The 15071-nt window shown below is 38.8% G+C and overlaps 1 protein-coding gene across 1 annotated transcript in view; it reads right to left on the reverse strand.

The window, feature by feature from the left end:
- LOC102998353 (sodium channel protein type 1 subunit alpha) overlaps positions 1-13999 on the reverse strand; it is a 136318-nt gene extending 122319 nt beyond the window's left edge. Inside the window, exon 1 of the mRNA XM_007183215.3 lies at positions 13866-13999. The gene's annotated coding sequence lies outside the window, so the exon portion shown is untranslated. The remainder of the gene's footprint in view (positions 1-13865) is intronic.
- Positions 14000-15071: the final 1072 nt, after the last annotated feature.

The raw sequence follows: 15071 nt of genomic DNA on the forward strand, positions 1-15071 counted from the left end.
AAATAGAATTAATACTTTTTCCTGCTTCATGTTTAGTAAAACTGGCTTTTAATTTTACTTATATATTTACTTACTTATTTTTACTGGGGGTGAATGGTAATGAAGAATACAACGACTACTAGGACAGTTTGGGGCCATTGTCTTGATAAGTGTTAAGGCTAAGAGTTTTAATTGCTCTTGCACCCTAAGTGCAAACGTCAATACGGTGAAAAGGGCAAAAATTTTTTTCTTATGAAAATACTCTTGCCCTGAGGGACACCCTAAAAGGTTTCAAGAGAACTCAAGGAGGTCTATGGACCATACTTTGAAAATAACTGCTGAAATCGTGTTAATAATTTTTCTATTTTTTTAGACTACATTCTATATGCATCAAAGGTTCTGACCACACTGAGAACACTACTGTGGAAATATTTTCACATAACCCACTGAATGGAGGGAGGGTCAGAAATGAAGTGCAAAATCCGAGGATAAAACAAAATGTCTAGTAATGAAAAAAAAAAATGAGAGTAAGGGAGAGCAAGATAAATTTTGGCTCCAGAGAAGAGAAATCTGAGATTCCATTCTTTGTCCTCTTATAGAGAGTTTTATGGAGCTCACCCTATTCTTTTCTTTGCTTACTGATTTCTATTTAACTTTTTTACTATGTCCAAACTTCCTTTTCGGAATTTCTTCAAAGGACACTCTTGTCTTCATTCATACAGGTTGATCTATAATCCTCTGAATGCCTTAAATATTGGTGTGCAATCTTCCAGACTCCTCAAATCACCCAAAACGTGAAACACCAAGGGCCAGGCAGCACAGAAATTATGGTATTCTACACCTGAAACCAGTCTGTTGCCTGTTTGGTTTTGTACCAACACACTGACATATATAGCCCAAAATATCTGGCCTTTGTAAATGGCATATCACATTCCAGGGTAATATCAAAACTGCTGCCTGGGAACATCTGTCAAGTCTCAAAGTAACTCTTTCCAGGATTTTCCAATCCACTGAATTTCTTAGATTGAAATATTTCATGTGACAGAATTCTCTTAGTTTTCCCTCCTCTTTGAATATATACTTAGAAACACTGAACTCTAGTTCCTTTTTATTCAATATTTGTCTTTAATTTTTAAATTATTAATATGTGCTTTAAAATAATCTAGATAGTCCCGAGCTGAGGTGTTGGCTCTGCCATTTAACGAGGAACTCTGGTCTGAAGGACCAATAGCAAGGCCTCTGCATAGGTCCAGCTCTGAGCTAGTGAAACAGACCAAGCACAAAGGGAAAAAAGGTGGATGGGCTAGGCCTGAAGTGAGATTGCCAGATTTATGACCTTTCCAGATGAAATGTGGATCCACTAGCAACAGGAGGTGTGAAGAGAGAGGACCTTCAACATGGCAGAGGAGTAAGATGTGGAGATCACCCTCCTCCCCACAAATACATCAAAAATACATCTAGATGTGGAACAACTCCTACAGAACACCTACTGAATGCTGGCAGAAGACCTCAGACTTCCCAAAAGCCGTGTGGCTGACAGGGTCTTTGTGTTCCGCTGGCTGTCAGGCCTGGGCCTCTGAGGTGGGAGAGCCAAGTTCAGGACATTGGTCCACAAGAGACCTCCCAGCCCCATGAAATATCAATCAGCGAGAGCTTTCCCAGAGATCTCTGTCTCAATGCTAAGACCCAGCACCACTCAATGACCAACAAGTTCCAGTGCTGGACACCCCATGCCAAACAACTGGCAAGACAGGAACACAAGCCCACCCATGAGCAGAGAGGCTGCCTAAAATCATAATAAGTTCACAGACACCCCAAAACACATCACCAGATGTGGTCCTGCCCACCAGAAAGACAAGATCCAGCCTCATCCACCAGAACAAAGGCAACAGTCCCCTGCACCAGGAAGCCTACACAACCCACTGAACCAACCTTACCCACTGGGGGCAGACACCAAAAACAATGGGAACTACAAACTTGCAACCTGTAAAAAGGAAACCCCTAACACAGTAAGTTAAGCAAAATGAGAAGATAGAGAAATATGCAGCAGATGAAGGAGCAAGGTAAAAACCCACCAGACCAAACAAATGAAGAGGAAATAGGCAGTCTACCTGAAAAAGAATTCGGAGTAACGATAGTAAAGATGATCCAAAATCTTGGAAATAGAATGGAGAAAATACAAGAAACGTTTAATAAGGACCTAGAAGAACTAAACAGCAAACAAACTATGATGAACAACATAATAGATGAAATTAAAAATTCTCTAGAAGGAATCAATAGCAGAATAACTGAGGCAGAAGAATGGGTAAGTGACCTGGAAGATAAAATAATGGAAATAACTACCACAGAGCAGAATAAAGAATAAAAAGAATTGAGGACAGTCTCACAGACATCGGGAGCAACATTAAATGCACCAACATTCGAATTATAGGGGTCTCAGAAGAAGAAGAGAAAAAAGAAAGGGACTGAGAAAATATTTGAGGAGATTATAGTTGAAAACTTCCTTAATATGGAAAAGGAAATAGTCAGTCAAGTCCAGGAAGTGTAGAGAGTCCCATACAGGATAAATCCAAGGAGAAACACAACAAGACACATATTAATCAAACTATCAAAAATTAAATACAAAGAAAAAATATTGAAAGCAGCAAGGGAAAGGCAACAAATAACATACAATGAAATCTCCATAAGGTTGACAGCTGATCTTTCAGCAGAAACTATGCAAGCCAGAATGGAGTGGCAGGACATATTTAAACTGATGCAAGGGAAAAACCTACAACCAAGATTACTCTACCCAGCAAGGATCTCATTCAGATTTGATGGAGAAATTAAAACCTTTACAGACAAGCAAAAGCTAAGAGAATTCAGCACCACCAAAACAGCTTTACAACAAATGCTAAAGGAACTTCTCTAGGCAGGAAACACAAAAGAAGAAAAAGACCCACAGAAACAAACCCATAGCAATTAAGAAAATGGTAATCAGGACATACATATCGATAATTACCTTAAATATAAATGGATTAAATCCTCCAACCAAAAGACATAGACTGGCTGAATGGATACAAAAATAAGACCTGTATATATGCTGTCTACAAGAGACCCACTTCAGACCTAGGGACACATACAGACTGAAAGTCCGGGGATGGAAAAAGATATTCCATGCAAATGGAAATCAAAAGAAAGCTGAGTAGCAATTCTCATATCAGACAAAATAGACTTTAAAATAAAGACTATTACAAGAGACAAAGAAGGACACTACATAATGATCAAGGGATCGATTCAAGAAGAAGATAAAACAATTGTAAATATTTATGCACCCAATATAGCAACACCTCATTACATAAGGCAAATGCTAACAGCCATAAAAGTGGAAATTGACAGTAACACAATCATAGTAGGGGACTTTAACACCCCACTTTCACCAATGGACAGATCAACCAAAATGAAAATAAATAAGGAAACACCAGCTTTAAATGAGATATTAAACAAGATGGATTTAATTGATATTATAGGACATTCCATCCAAAAACAACAGATTACACTTTCTTCTCAAGTGCTCATGTAGCATTCTCCAGGATAGATCCTATCTTGGGTCACAAATCAAACCTCGGTAAATTTAAGAAAATTAAAATCGTATCAAGCATCTTTTCCAACCACAACACTATGAGACTAGATATCCATTACAGGAAAAAAATAAACACCTGTAATAAAAACAAACACATGGAGGCTAAACAATACGCTATTAAATAACCAAGAGATCACTGAAGAAATCAAAGAGGAAATTAAAAAATACCTAGAAACAAATGACAATGAAAACACGACGACCCAAAACCTATGGGATGCAGCAAAAGCCATTCTAAGAGGGAAGTTTATAGCAGTACAATCCTACCTCAAGAAACAAGAAAAATCTCAAATGAACAACCTAACCTTACACTTAAAGCAATTAGAGAAAGAAGAACAATAAAACCCCAAAGTTAGCAGAAGGAAAGAAATCAAAAAGATCAGATCAGAAATGAAAAAGAAATGAAGGAAACGATAAAACTAAAAGCTGGTTCTGTGAGAAGATAAACAAAATTGATAAGCTATTAGCCAGACTCATCAAGAAAAAAAGCAAGAAGACTCAAATCAACAGAATTAGAAATGAAGAAGGAGAAGTAACAACTGACACTGCAGAAACACAAAGGATCATGAGAGATTACTACAAGCAACTATATGCCAATAAAATGGACAACCTGGAAGAAATGGACAAATTCTTAGAAAAGCACAACCTTCCGAGACTGAACCAGGGAAAAATAGAAAATATAAACAGACCAATCACAAGCACTGAAATTGAAACTGTGATTAAAAATCTTCCAACAAACAAAAGCCCAGGACAGATGGCCTCACAGGCTAATTTTATCAAGCATTTAGAGAAGAGCTAACACCTAATATAGATCAATGGAATGGGCCAGAAAGCCGAGAGATAAACTCACGTACATATGGTCACCTTGTCTTTGATAAAGGAGGCAAGAATATACAATGGAGAAAAGACAGCCTCTTCAATAAGTGGTGCTGGGAAAACTGGACAGCTACATGTCAAAGAATGAAATTAGAACACTCCACTTCCTAACACCATACACAAAAATAAACTCAAAATGGATTAAATACCTAAATGTAAGGCCAGACACTATAAAACTCTTAGAGGAAAACATAGGCAGAACACTCTATGACATAAATCACAGCAAGATCCTTTATGACCCACCTCCTAGAGAAATGGATATAAAAACAAAAACGAGCAAATGGGACCTAATGAAACTTAAAAGCTTTTGCACAGCAAAGGAAACCATAAATAAGACGAAAATACAACCCTCAGAATGGGAAAAAATATTTGCAAACGAAGCAACTGACAAAGGATTAATCTCCAAAATATACAAGCAGCTCATGCAGCCTAATATGAAAAAAACAAACAACCCAATCCAAAAATGGGCAGAAGACCTAAATAGACATTTCTCCAAAGAAGATATTCAGATTGTCAACAAACACATGAAAGGATGCTCAACATCACTAATCATTAGAGAAATGCAAATCAAAACTACAATGAGGTATCACCTCACACCAGTCAGAATGGCCATCATCAAAAAATCTATAAACAATAAATGCTGGAGAGGGTGTGGAGAAAAGGGCAACCTCTTGCATTATTGGTGGGAATGTAAATTGATACAGCCACTATGGAGAACAGTATGGAGGTTCCTTAAAAAATCTAAAAATAGAGCTACCATATGACCCAGCAATCCCACTACTGGGCATATACCCTGAGAAAACCATAACTCAAAAGAGTCATGTATCACAATTTTCATTGCAGCACTATTTATAATAGCCAGGACATAGAAGCAACCTAAGTGTCCATCATCAGATGAATGGATAAAGAAGATGTGGCACATTTATACAATGGAATATTACTCTGCTATAAAAAGAAACGAAACCGAGTTGTTTGTAGTGAGATGGATAGACCTAGAATCTGTCATACAGAGTGAAGTAAGTCAGAAAGAGAAAAACAAATACCATATGCTAACACATATATATGGAACCTTAAAAAAAAGTGGTTCTGAAGAACCTAGGGGCAGGACAGGAATAAAGATGCAGACCTAGAGAGTGGACTTAAGGACATGGGGAGGGGAAAGGGTAAGCTGGGACGAAGTGAGAGAGTGGCATTGACATATATGCATTACCTAATGTAAAATAGATAGCTAGCGGGAAGCAGCTGCATAGCACCGGGAGATTAGCTCGGTGCTCTGTGACCACCTAGAGGGGTGGGATAGGGTAGGAGGGAGATGCAAGAGGGAGGGGGTATGGGTATATATGTATACGTATAGCTGATTCACTTTGTTATACAGCAGCAACTAACACAACAATGTAAAGCAATTACCCTCCAATAAAGATGTTAAAAAAAAAAAATCTGATATTGTCACCTAAGACTTGTCATTAACCATCTCTTCCTCTTCACACAGATCCCTCCCACTACACCTTCAACACAAATAACTTCACATCTCCAAATGCAACAAATACTAATGATTACCTTCATTGCTCCATCCTGCCACCTCCGGCTCAATAGTGTAAACTGCTAATTTACTCTTGTCATCATTCTATTTGGTAATGATGATAACCTTATAACTTGATTTTCCCAGTTTGAGAAGTTTTATTCTAAATAGGAAAAAATTTATGTACATACTTGTCAGTATTTACAGGGATTTTTGTTTGTTCTTAGTTCTCAATCTGAGGTCAGTTCTTACTAAAACAATCCATTGCAAATAGTAGATGCTCCAAGAATATAAGATGACTTTCCCCAAATTTTGCTGAATTCTAAAGGGAGAAGTTATATTACCAAATTACACAATTTTCTGGACAATACCCTTTTGACACTTCAAAACTAACTTTATGTTAGATCCTTTCCCAAAAGTAATCTATTTGTTATAAATTTTTCAAAAATACTATATTATATATAGTATATAGAGGAGTTTTGGGCTGATGAAATATTCAAATACTCAACTGTTCCCTAAATAACTTTGAGTTTACTATTTTGGTTAGAGATACAATAAACATCTTTGTACAAAATAGACTAACCCACTTCCATTTGAAAAATAATGTATGCTAACTTTTATGCTGATTTTGAAAGCAATACATGCTTATTTTAGAGAATTCGTACAAAAATACTTTGTTATATAAAATAAATTATTACCACTGATAATTTTGCATTGTAGGGGTCATTTTATCATTTATTCTTTAATACTTTCTTTTTTGCTTTATGTAATTAACATGTATTAATTTGTTATTAGAAAAATAAGATGTAATATTTTATTTTCTTAAAAGAAAATTGAAATTGCAATCCCATAAACTGGAGATAACTATCACATTATTGCAAGTTTTTTTTTTTTCTAGGCAAATATACTTTTTTTGTTTTTCATTGAAATCATACTAGATAGCTATGTTTTTATGGTACTTTTTTATGTACCATTATATCCTGAATAATTTTGCATGGAAGTAAATACTCCTTGAAATATGGAAGCTCTATAAGATCTCACTATTTGCATGGATGATGATTTATTTAACCTTTCTTCTAACATTGTGTATGTAGACTGTTTTCAGTTTTGTTTGGTGGAATTACTCTTTCCAAATGGGGCATAGTTTGGTGGGACTGTCAGTCAAGGGACCCAGTTCACCCTTAACTAAAGGGACAGAGTCACAACTAACCGTGACCAATCAGATGGTCACTTCCTGGAATTTTAATCTTAAACCTGAATGTTTAAAAAAAAAAAAAAAGCCTGAAAACAGTTGAACTGATTCATTCCAGAAGATAACAGCTTGTTGCAGAAACCACCAAAAAGTCCAAAATCTGGGCTACCTGACTGTCATAGTTTTCCCTACTCCTGTCATTTCCAGTGTCTAGATTTTAGCTATCCCTCAAGTATGTGAGCTGTAGTAACTTTACAAGACATTACTCGTATACTTAAATTAACCTCAGTCTCAGAGTCTTAGGTGTGTCCCAAATGAAACTGAGGTTAATTGAAACACTTTGAAATTAATTATTTTATTTATGTTTCTCCTGAATACCTAATATTTTATATCACTTTTTGTCACTTTTCTCATTGAAACAAATAAGAGCCTTAGCTTAGTAAACTTATCATAGATTGTGAAAATGAACATGACATTGTAGGCATACAAGTGGAATCAATGTCACTGCCATTTTGCTTCTGTGGACTTTATTATTCATCTTGTCTCTTTAAATGCAAACCTCATTAATTGCCTTTATTTGACTATTAACAAATACACAGACAACTCCATATTATCCAGTGGGAAGAAGGCATGAATAATGAAAGACTACCATTAACAACAACAATTTCATTGACAATAAAAAATGACTTATCAGTTTCAATCATCTTTGCTCATTATTTTAGCAGTCGTAAGTATAGCCAAAGACGACTGCTATTGGCTGAACTGTGACCCCTTCAAAATTCATGTGTTGAAGCCCTAACCCCTAGAACCTCAGAATGGGACTGTATTGGGAGATAGGGCCTTTAAAGAGGGGATTAAATTAAAATGTATTAGGATGGCTTCTATTACAATCTTACTGGCGCCCTGATAAGAAATCTGGATACAAAAAAAGACACTAGGAATGCCCACACACGCACGCACACGTGCGCGCACACACACACGAAACAATATGAGGACCCAGCGAGAAGGCTGCCATCCACAAGTCAAGGAGAAAGACTTCAGAAAAAAAAAAAAAGGCTGCAGACACCTTATCTTGAACTTCTAACCTCCAGAAATGTGAGAAATAAATTTCTGTTGTTTAAGATATCAGGTCTGTGGTACTTCGTTATGGAAGCCTCGACAAACTCATACAACAACTAACCCTATTTGAAAGACAAACCTCCACCTCAAGTTCAAAGTTTTCCCCTCAATGGTGCTTAGAAAGCAAGAGCAGACTAGCAACATATATTATACAGATAACATTTGTATGAGTTTGGGAGAGCACGTACAATACAGTAGAGATTTTCTTAAAAATAATTAGTAAGTAATCTTTCTCCCAAAATGTTAGCTCATTACTGAACTCTATACCATCTCCTTACATTTCCAGTAGAGTCATTAATGAGTATGCTTTCAATTATAATTTTAAAAGTTGACATGAAGTTAGGTCAAAAAAGCATTTAACAGTTAAAGGCATATGGGACAATTGTTTCATGCTTTAAAGTTATATGGATTCTCCAGAAGGGAGAATCTTACTGCTCATTTTTAAAGAAAAAAGTCACCCCTAGTACCCAGCATATGAAATTATTGCTAATAGTAACATGCTAAAAACACAGATGCACTTAAATATGGCATGGCCAACAAGATAAACAAGACAATTCAATGGGGAAAGAATAGTCTTTTCAGCAAATGGTGCTGGGACAATTGGATGTCAATGTGCAAAAGAATGAAGTTGGACCCCTACCTCATATTACATATGAAATCTGACTTGAAATAGATCACAGCCCTAAATGTAAGAGATAAAACTGTAAAACTCATAGAGAAAAAAGAGAAGTAAATTTTCATGACGTTGGATTAGGCAATGGTTTCTTATATATGACATCAAAAACACAAGTGACAGAAGAAAAAAATTAAAGCCAAAGATTATAGACACTTCATCAAAATTAAAGCCGAGGTTGTAGGTGGAGCATCAAAGGAGGAAGAGGCCATATGAGAGGCAAGGACTTTTCACCATTTACAGGGATAAACTAAGAAGCCAGGTTTATTCTAAGTTAGAAGAGAAATTCACATTTGCTAGAAAGGAACTACAGTGTTAGCAGGTGACTGAGAGAGTGGGAGCAAATAGCCAGGCAATAAAAAGATAAACCATTAGAATGTGAATTTTGAAACAGAAATATAACAACAAAAGGTTTAATATAGATAAAAATGAGAGCTGATGCTTGTGTTTTACCATATTGTTTTTAAATCACATTAATATGAATTCACTTGCAAAAAATATGATTTGTTCAAACCCTCTCAACACCTACTGTGTCGTGACCCCTCTAGACTGGTTTCCATCCTTAATGTCCACTCCCAGCCCACACCTCCTCAGTTTGGTCATTTCAGGGGGAAAGTCCTCAAGTGCAAGCAAGACTGACTGGGTGACAGGGGCTGCTTTTTATTTTAACTGATAGTTTATAGCAATCTAACCAATGACCTCATTCAAACTGGTTTTTTTATTTTTTCCACCAAGGAGTGTCTTTTAACTACTTTTAAGCCACTTTCACTGCATACCAGGAACTACAGCATTTTTCACAGAACTTTACAAATTGTTAAAACGTTGTGTATGTGTGAAAATGACTTGGTTTAGGTGTTTTTTCTTTTTTTTAACCTAGTAACTTATCATTAAATATGGGACTTAAAGTGACTTGACATTGTTCCTGGATATGTTTTTTATAAACGCCAGGGAAATTAGAGCCCTAAGCACACTCACTGAGACGCCACAGATCTGGCCCCATTTCCTGCCATTTCTTCTGCTATCGTGATCACTCATGAGGCAGGTGCTATTCCTTATACCTGTCAGACACTGTGCCCTTTGGGACTTGTGTTTTCTCCCTTCCCTCTTCCCAGAATGCTCTTCTCTCACCTCATTCAGATAAAAATTACTCTCGGCACCTCTTGAACATTGTTTTATCTCTCTGCAGGCCCCTTTCATCCTCGCTATTGCCTTATGCTGCCGTATTTTTCTTCAAACAACATGTATTCACTATTATTTCATTACACATTGATTCATCTACCAACTCCATCTTTAGACTGAAAGCACCACGTGGGCAGGAATTTTGTTTTATTTACCATATTCCGGCACCTAGAACAGGGACTCTCCAATAGTACAGAAAGGCACTTTTTTTTAAAAAAATTTATTTATTTTTATTTATTTATGGCTGTGCTGGGTCTTCGTTTCTGCGCGAGGGCTTTCTCTAGTTGTGGCAAGCGGGGGCCACTCTTCATCGCGGTGCGCGGGCCTCTCATTATCGCGGCCTCTCTAGTTGCAGAGCACAGGCTCCAGACGCGCAGGCTCAGTAGTTGTGGTGCCTGGGCTTAGTTGCTCCGTGGCATGTGGGATCTTCCCAGACCAGGGCTCGAACCCGTGTCCCCTGCATTGGCAGGCAGATTCTCCACCACTGTGCCACCAGGGAAGCCCAGAAAGGCACTTTTTAAAAAAATGAATAAATCAAGCAGATATAGAGAATCATTCTAAACCCAAGTATTTTGGAATTTTGGCATGTAGAGGGGCAGATGAATTATAGCTGCCACGTACAGATGGTACCAATCCGAGTCTTTACTATCTGGGCTAAGCCATTGCTCTACCACCACACAGGTGATAAGGAATAGTCAAGAGCACAGACTCTGCAGCCAGACAGCCTGGGTTCAAGTTGGGGCTCTGCCACCTACAAACTGTAACTAAGGGCAAGTTAACCTTGCCGTGCTTCCTTGGTTTCCTCATCCATAAAGTGTGACTAATAATAGTACCTACCTCCCAGGATTAAATGAGAAAATATTTGTAAGGTGCTGCTTAGAATAGTGGCTGGCACAGAGTAAATGCTATATATCTTTGTTAAATAAAATAATTAATAAATGGGAACCTGGACAAAAGAAAAAGTTGGAAAAGCACAGTTTGGGACAGTTTGGGAAAATTTGGCTTCATTTATTTTTTCTGACCACAGTTGCTCTGAGAATCAATCTCTTCCCCACCCCTACCCTAGAGCAGTATCATCTAAATTGATCTGTGAAACATGCTTAATTGACTAATCAGAATTTCAAAGGGAAGTGATTACTTCACAGATCCCAGCCCCAAATAGCTGGGATTGTCACTCTGCCTCCACCCTCCCTATAATCTCTTCCTGCACCCCCCTACCTCCGCTTCACAGGTCGCTGGGAGATCTGGCCTATGCGCTTGGTATTTACAGGGAGGGAATGATGGGTTAGGCCTCTCCAACTACCCAGGAGGAAAATAATACCTTGTATGGGACCCCAGGCTAAAATTTGCAGGGACGCATCCCTGTGTGAGCTCATACAAATATAAACCCGTGAGAAGTGCTTTGTCTGTAACATCCTAGAGGTAACTCCAAAAGAACCCCCAATTTTTCCCTTCCTTGTCTGCAACACCCAGAGAAGATGCTCTTCCGTTTTCCCTCTCTGAATCAGTGCCCTCTACACAAGGAACTAGAATGTTTCTTACTGGACTCCTCTTGTGAGATTCCAGAGTTTTCATTCCCTGTGTTGGTGGCAATAGTTTACTTCTGGGTCTCTGGCCTGTCCCTTTGCCCCTGGTATCGCTGGTTGGTAAAGCCGAATCCTGGCTGAGATCCCCCAGTGCCTTCTTGGATACTGTATAATTAATTAGGCCTCCAATTGTGCCTTCCCCTCCCCTCCCATACATGGAGAAAACATCTCAACCATGACTTAAAGGAAACTGCCCTAATAAATGAGTCTCCAGATACCAGATTTCCCAGCAGGAGGGGGCCATGTAAACGGAGACTATTAGTATTGGCAGCAAAATCCAACATATTATTTTTACCAGTATGAGCATTCCGGACATACTGGCCACCTAGAGAGATATTTGAAAAAACAGACCAACAATGTGAAGAGGGAAGAAAGAAAAAAAAGCCATACACATGAGCTACAGTGAGTTTCTTGGAAACTAATTCCCTTGCTCAGTTCATGTGATATAACCAGCCACTGCTGCTCTGTGCTGGTGGTTTATAACGTTACCTCACCCTCTCCACGAAATTGTTTTCCTGTAAATCTCAGTGGCCATCCATTCCTGTCTACACATTATGTTCCTAAAATAGACACCATCTAAAAATCTCTTCAAGGAGCTTTGTGAAGGAAGGCCTAAATTACAACACTGCTCAAGAGGGATGCAGTGGCTTGACAGCAATTACAAAAGCAGCGGCCACAAAGGAGAGGCTTAAAAGTTTTTCACCGGAGTTGTTCAGCTTCCCAAATGCACAAATGAGGGGAAAGAAAAGTGTCAGACACTGGTGAACGTGCAGGAGCTCCAAGTTGCATCACCCTGGCGTGCCAGGTATTGCAGCAAATAGGAAAGGTAAGCGACCTGCCGACTAGACTGGACAAACGAAAGCAGGGATCACCAACCTCAGCATGGAATTTTCCGATTTCTGTTTGGCATCAGCCTCTTGGGATGATTGAAAGTGCTTAATGGAGAAATATGTTCCGTTACTACACTAGCACATCAGAAATACCACGTGAACCTGGAAATCCATAGAAAAAAGAAGCCACATTTTATAGGTGTGATAGCAACAGCATTCGGCAATTCGCAAGTTTGCTACTGCACCTGAGAAATATTTAGTCACATGCACATATGGAGAGAATGTTACCCTGCTTTGGCTTTAATCATTTCGTGGGACATGTGAAAAAGCACCTACCACCACTCTTTTTGGACTGATTTGCTAAAGAGGAGCGACAATTGTCATGAAGTCACTGAAGGGAACAAAAAGAAATGAGAGAAGTAAAGGCGGCGGGGGAAGGGGGAGTGCCTTTAAACAAATACCTCAAACAGGTAGGAGAGAGGGGATCCGTGGTAACAAAGACCTCTGAAAAAGCCTCACGTCCACCCAGAGACATTTTTTTTTGTGCTGTTTGGAAAAGCAGGACGGTTCACACTGGGAACTGAACAGCATCTGCAATATCACCGCGGACAGTGACCTCTGTGCAATTAACAGTAACTCAACCTTTCCCATTTGGCATTCCAGGAACAACGGATTCTTTCCCACTACCCTCCAGCTCCTTTGTTAGCCTGCTCAGTCGGAGTTACAGAGATTAAATCATTGTCCCCTTCTGGCCCAAGGCATGAGGCTTTGCTTCTCAAAAGCCCAGCCTCTGCCGGAGGAGCCTCAAACCCCTGCAGTGCTCGGCCCCAGCAGCTGTCCCGCTGCCCTCCTTCTTCCTGTGGGGTTAACACTGAGATCTAATTTTTGCTCCATCCTTAGGAATACTACGACCTCTATTCACAGCTCGGCTAGTCCAGTTCTAAAGCACCAGTGAAGGAGGAGGGGGCGTCAAAAGGAGACCTTGAATAGGATGGAGGAAAGCAAAGGCAAGAACTGGCCAGGTGCCAAGCTATTTCAGGCCAAAGAATCCCATCTCGTATCAAAATGCTGAACTGCAAAACAAACCTGATTTCAGTTCGTGGAAGGTGGAGAGAGGAGGGGGAAGGGGAAGGGGAGGAGAAGAGAGGGAGGAGGGGGACCCGTTGGTCCGAATTCACATGCAAAAACGGACTTCCTGCTCTGCCCAAACTGTATTTCCACGGGCTCTTTTTTTTCCCAAAATAACCGGAACGAACGTGCCTAAGATCGTGAAGAAACAACCAGACGGCTTACCTGATAAAAAGGAAAATTACCCATCTGCAATGAGGAAGAGCATCTCCCAAAGACCAGATGATAACAACGTGCCTTCAGTTGCAATTGTTCAGATCCTTCTTGCAAAAGGTGACCAAGTATTTACAAGGGCTGCAGTCTCACGGGGGCAGGACACACATACACAAACACACACACGCACACATACACACATGCACCAGAGACCTCTGCAGTATCCTCTCGGCTTCATCCTCGCCTCACTCTATGGTACCTAATACAAATCAGCAAATAGCTTGCTTTTTTTTTTTTTAAAAAAAAAGGTCGAAGTAGCACCTTACATTACATCGCCATCTAGTGGCCAAACATTAAATATTTTCTCACCAGCCGGATTTCTGTGTTATTTCTCAACCTCTTTTCTCTCTCAGCCTCATCATTTCCCTCTGCCTTTTGACTCTCTCACTATGGCTTCCTCTGTTTCCCCTTCATTCCTAATTGCTCTATCGTATCAAATACCTAATGACTGAAAGATGAAAACGTTTAAAACTAAATATAGCTATTTTCAAGTATAGCAAATAACTTTAGTGTTGTTTTTGAATTTTATTTTTGTTAAGAAGTATTACTTTATTCCTACTACGAATCATTATTATCTTTACAAATTATAGAGCTTGTGAATAAAACTTTGTCTTTTTTATTCCACCAGAAGAAAATTGGGAGGCCCTTTATGACAGATCAATGGCTTTCCATTGGGGATCTACTTGAAATTTTTCTCATTTTTAATATTGTTTTTTAATAGCAGATTGTTTGTTATAGTGAAGAACCCAGAGTGAGAAGATGTGAGTTTTACTTCAGCACTCATGAGCATGTGCCTTTGAGCAAGTCACTGAACTCTTCTGTGAGAACTTACATTTCCCCACCTTCATCTGTGATTAGAGGTTAAACAAGATTATATTCCCACTCTCTCAATGGTTCTATTATCTTTTACTGCAATATATTTCCCCATTTTGTGGACACAACCTACAGCTTAGTTATAATAACATGTTTTAGTAAGCAAATATGTATTTTGACTCCAATTAAGTATTACCTATCGATAGAATTATGAAAGCCATGTGTATCAGGTTTTCCTAAAACAATGGAGAATTCATGCTACACTATTTATAACTCCAGGAGATGAGAGTGCAGCTTTCTGTGTTACACACTGTACTTTAAAACTGAAGCAGTCTTTAGCATTTG

This window comes from Balaenoptera acutorostrata, chromosome 8, assembly GCF_949987535.1.
Source record: "Balaenoptera acutorostrata chromosome 8, mBalAcu1.1, whole genome shotgun sequence".
NCBI lineage: Eukaryota > Metazoa > Chordata > Mammalia > Artiodactyla > Balaenopteridae > Balaenoptera > Balaenoptera acutorostrata.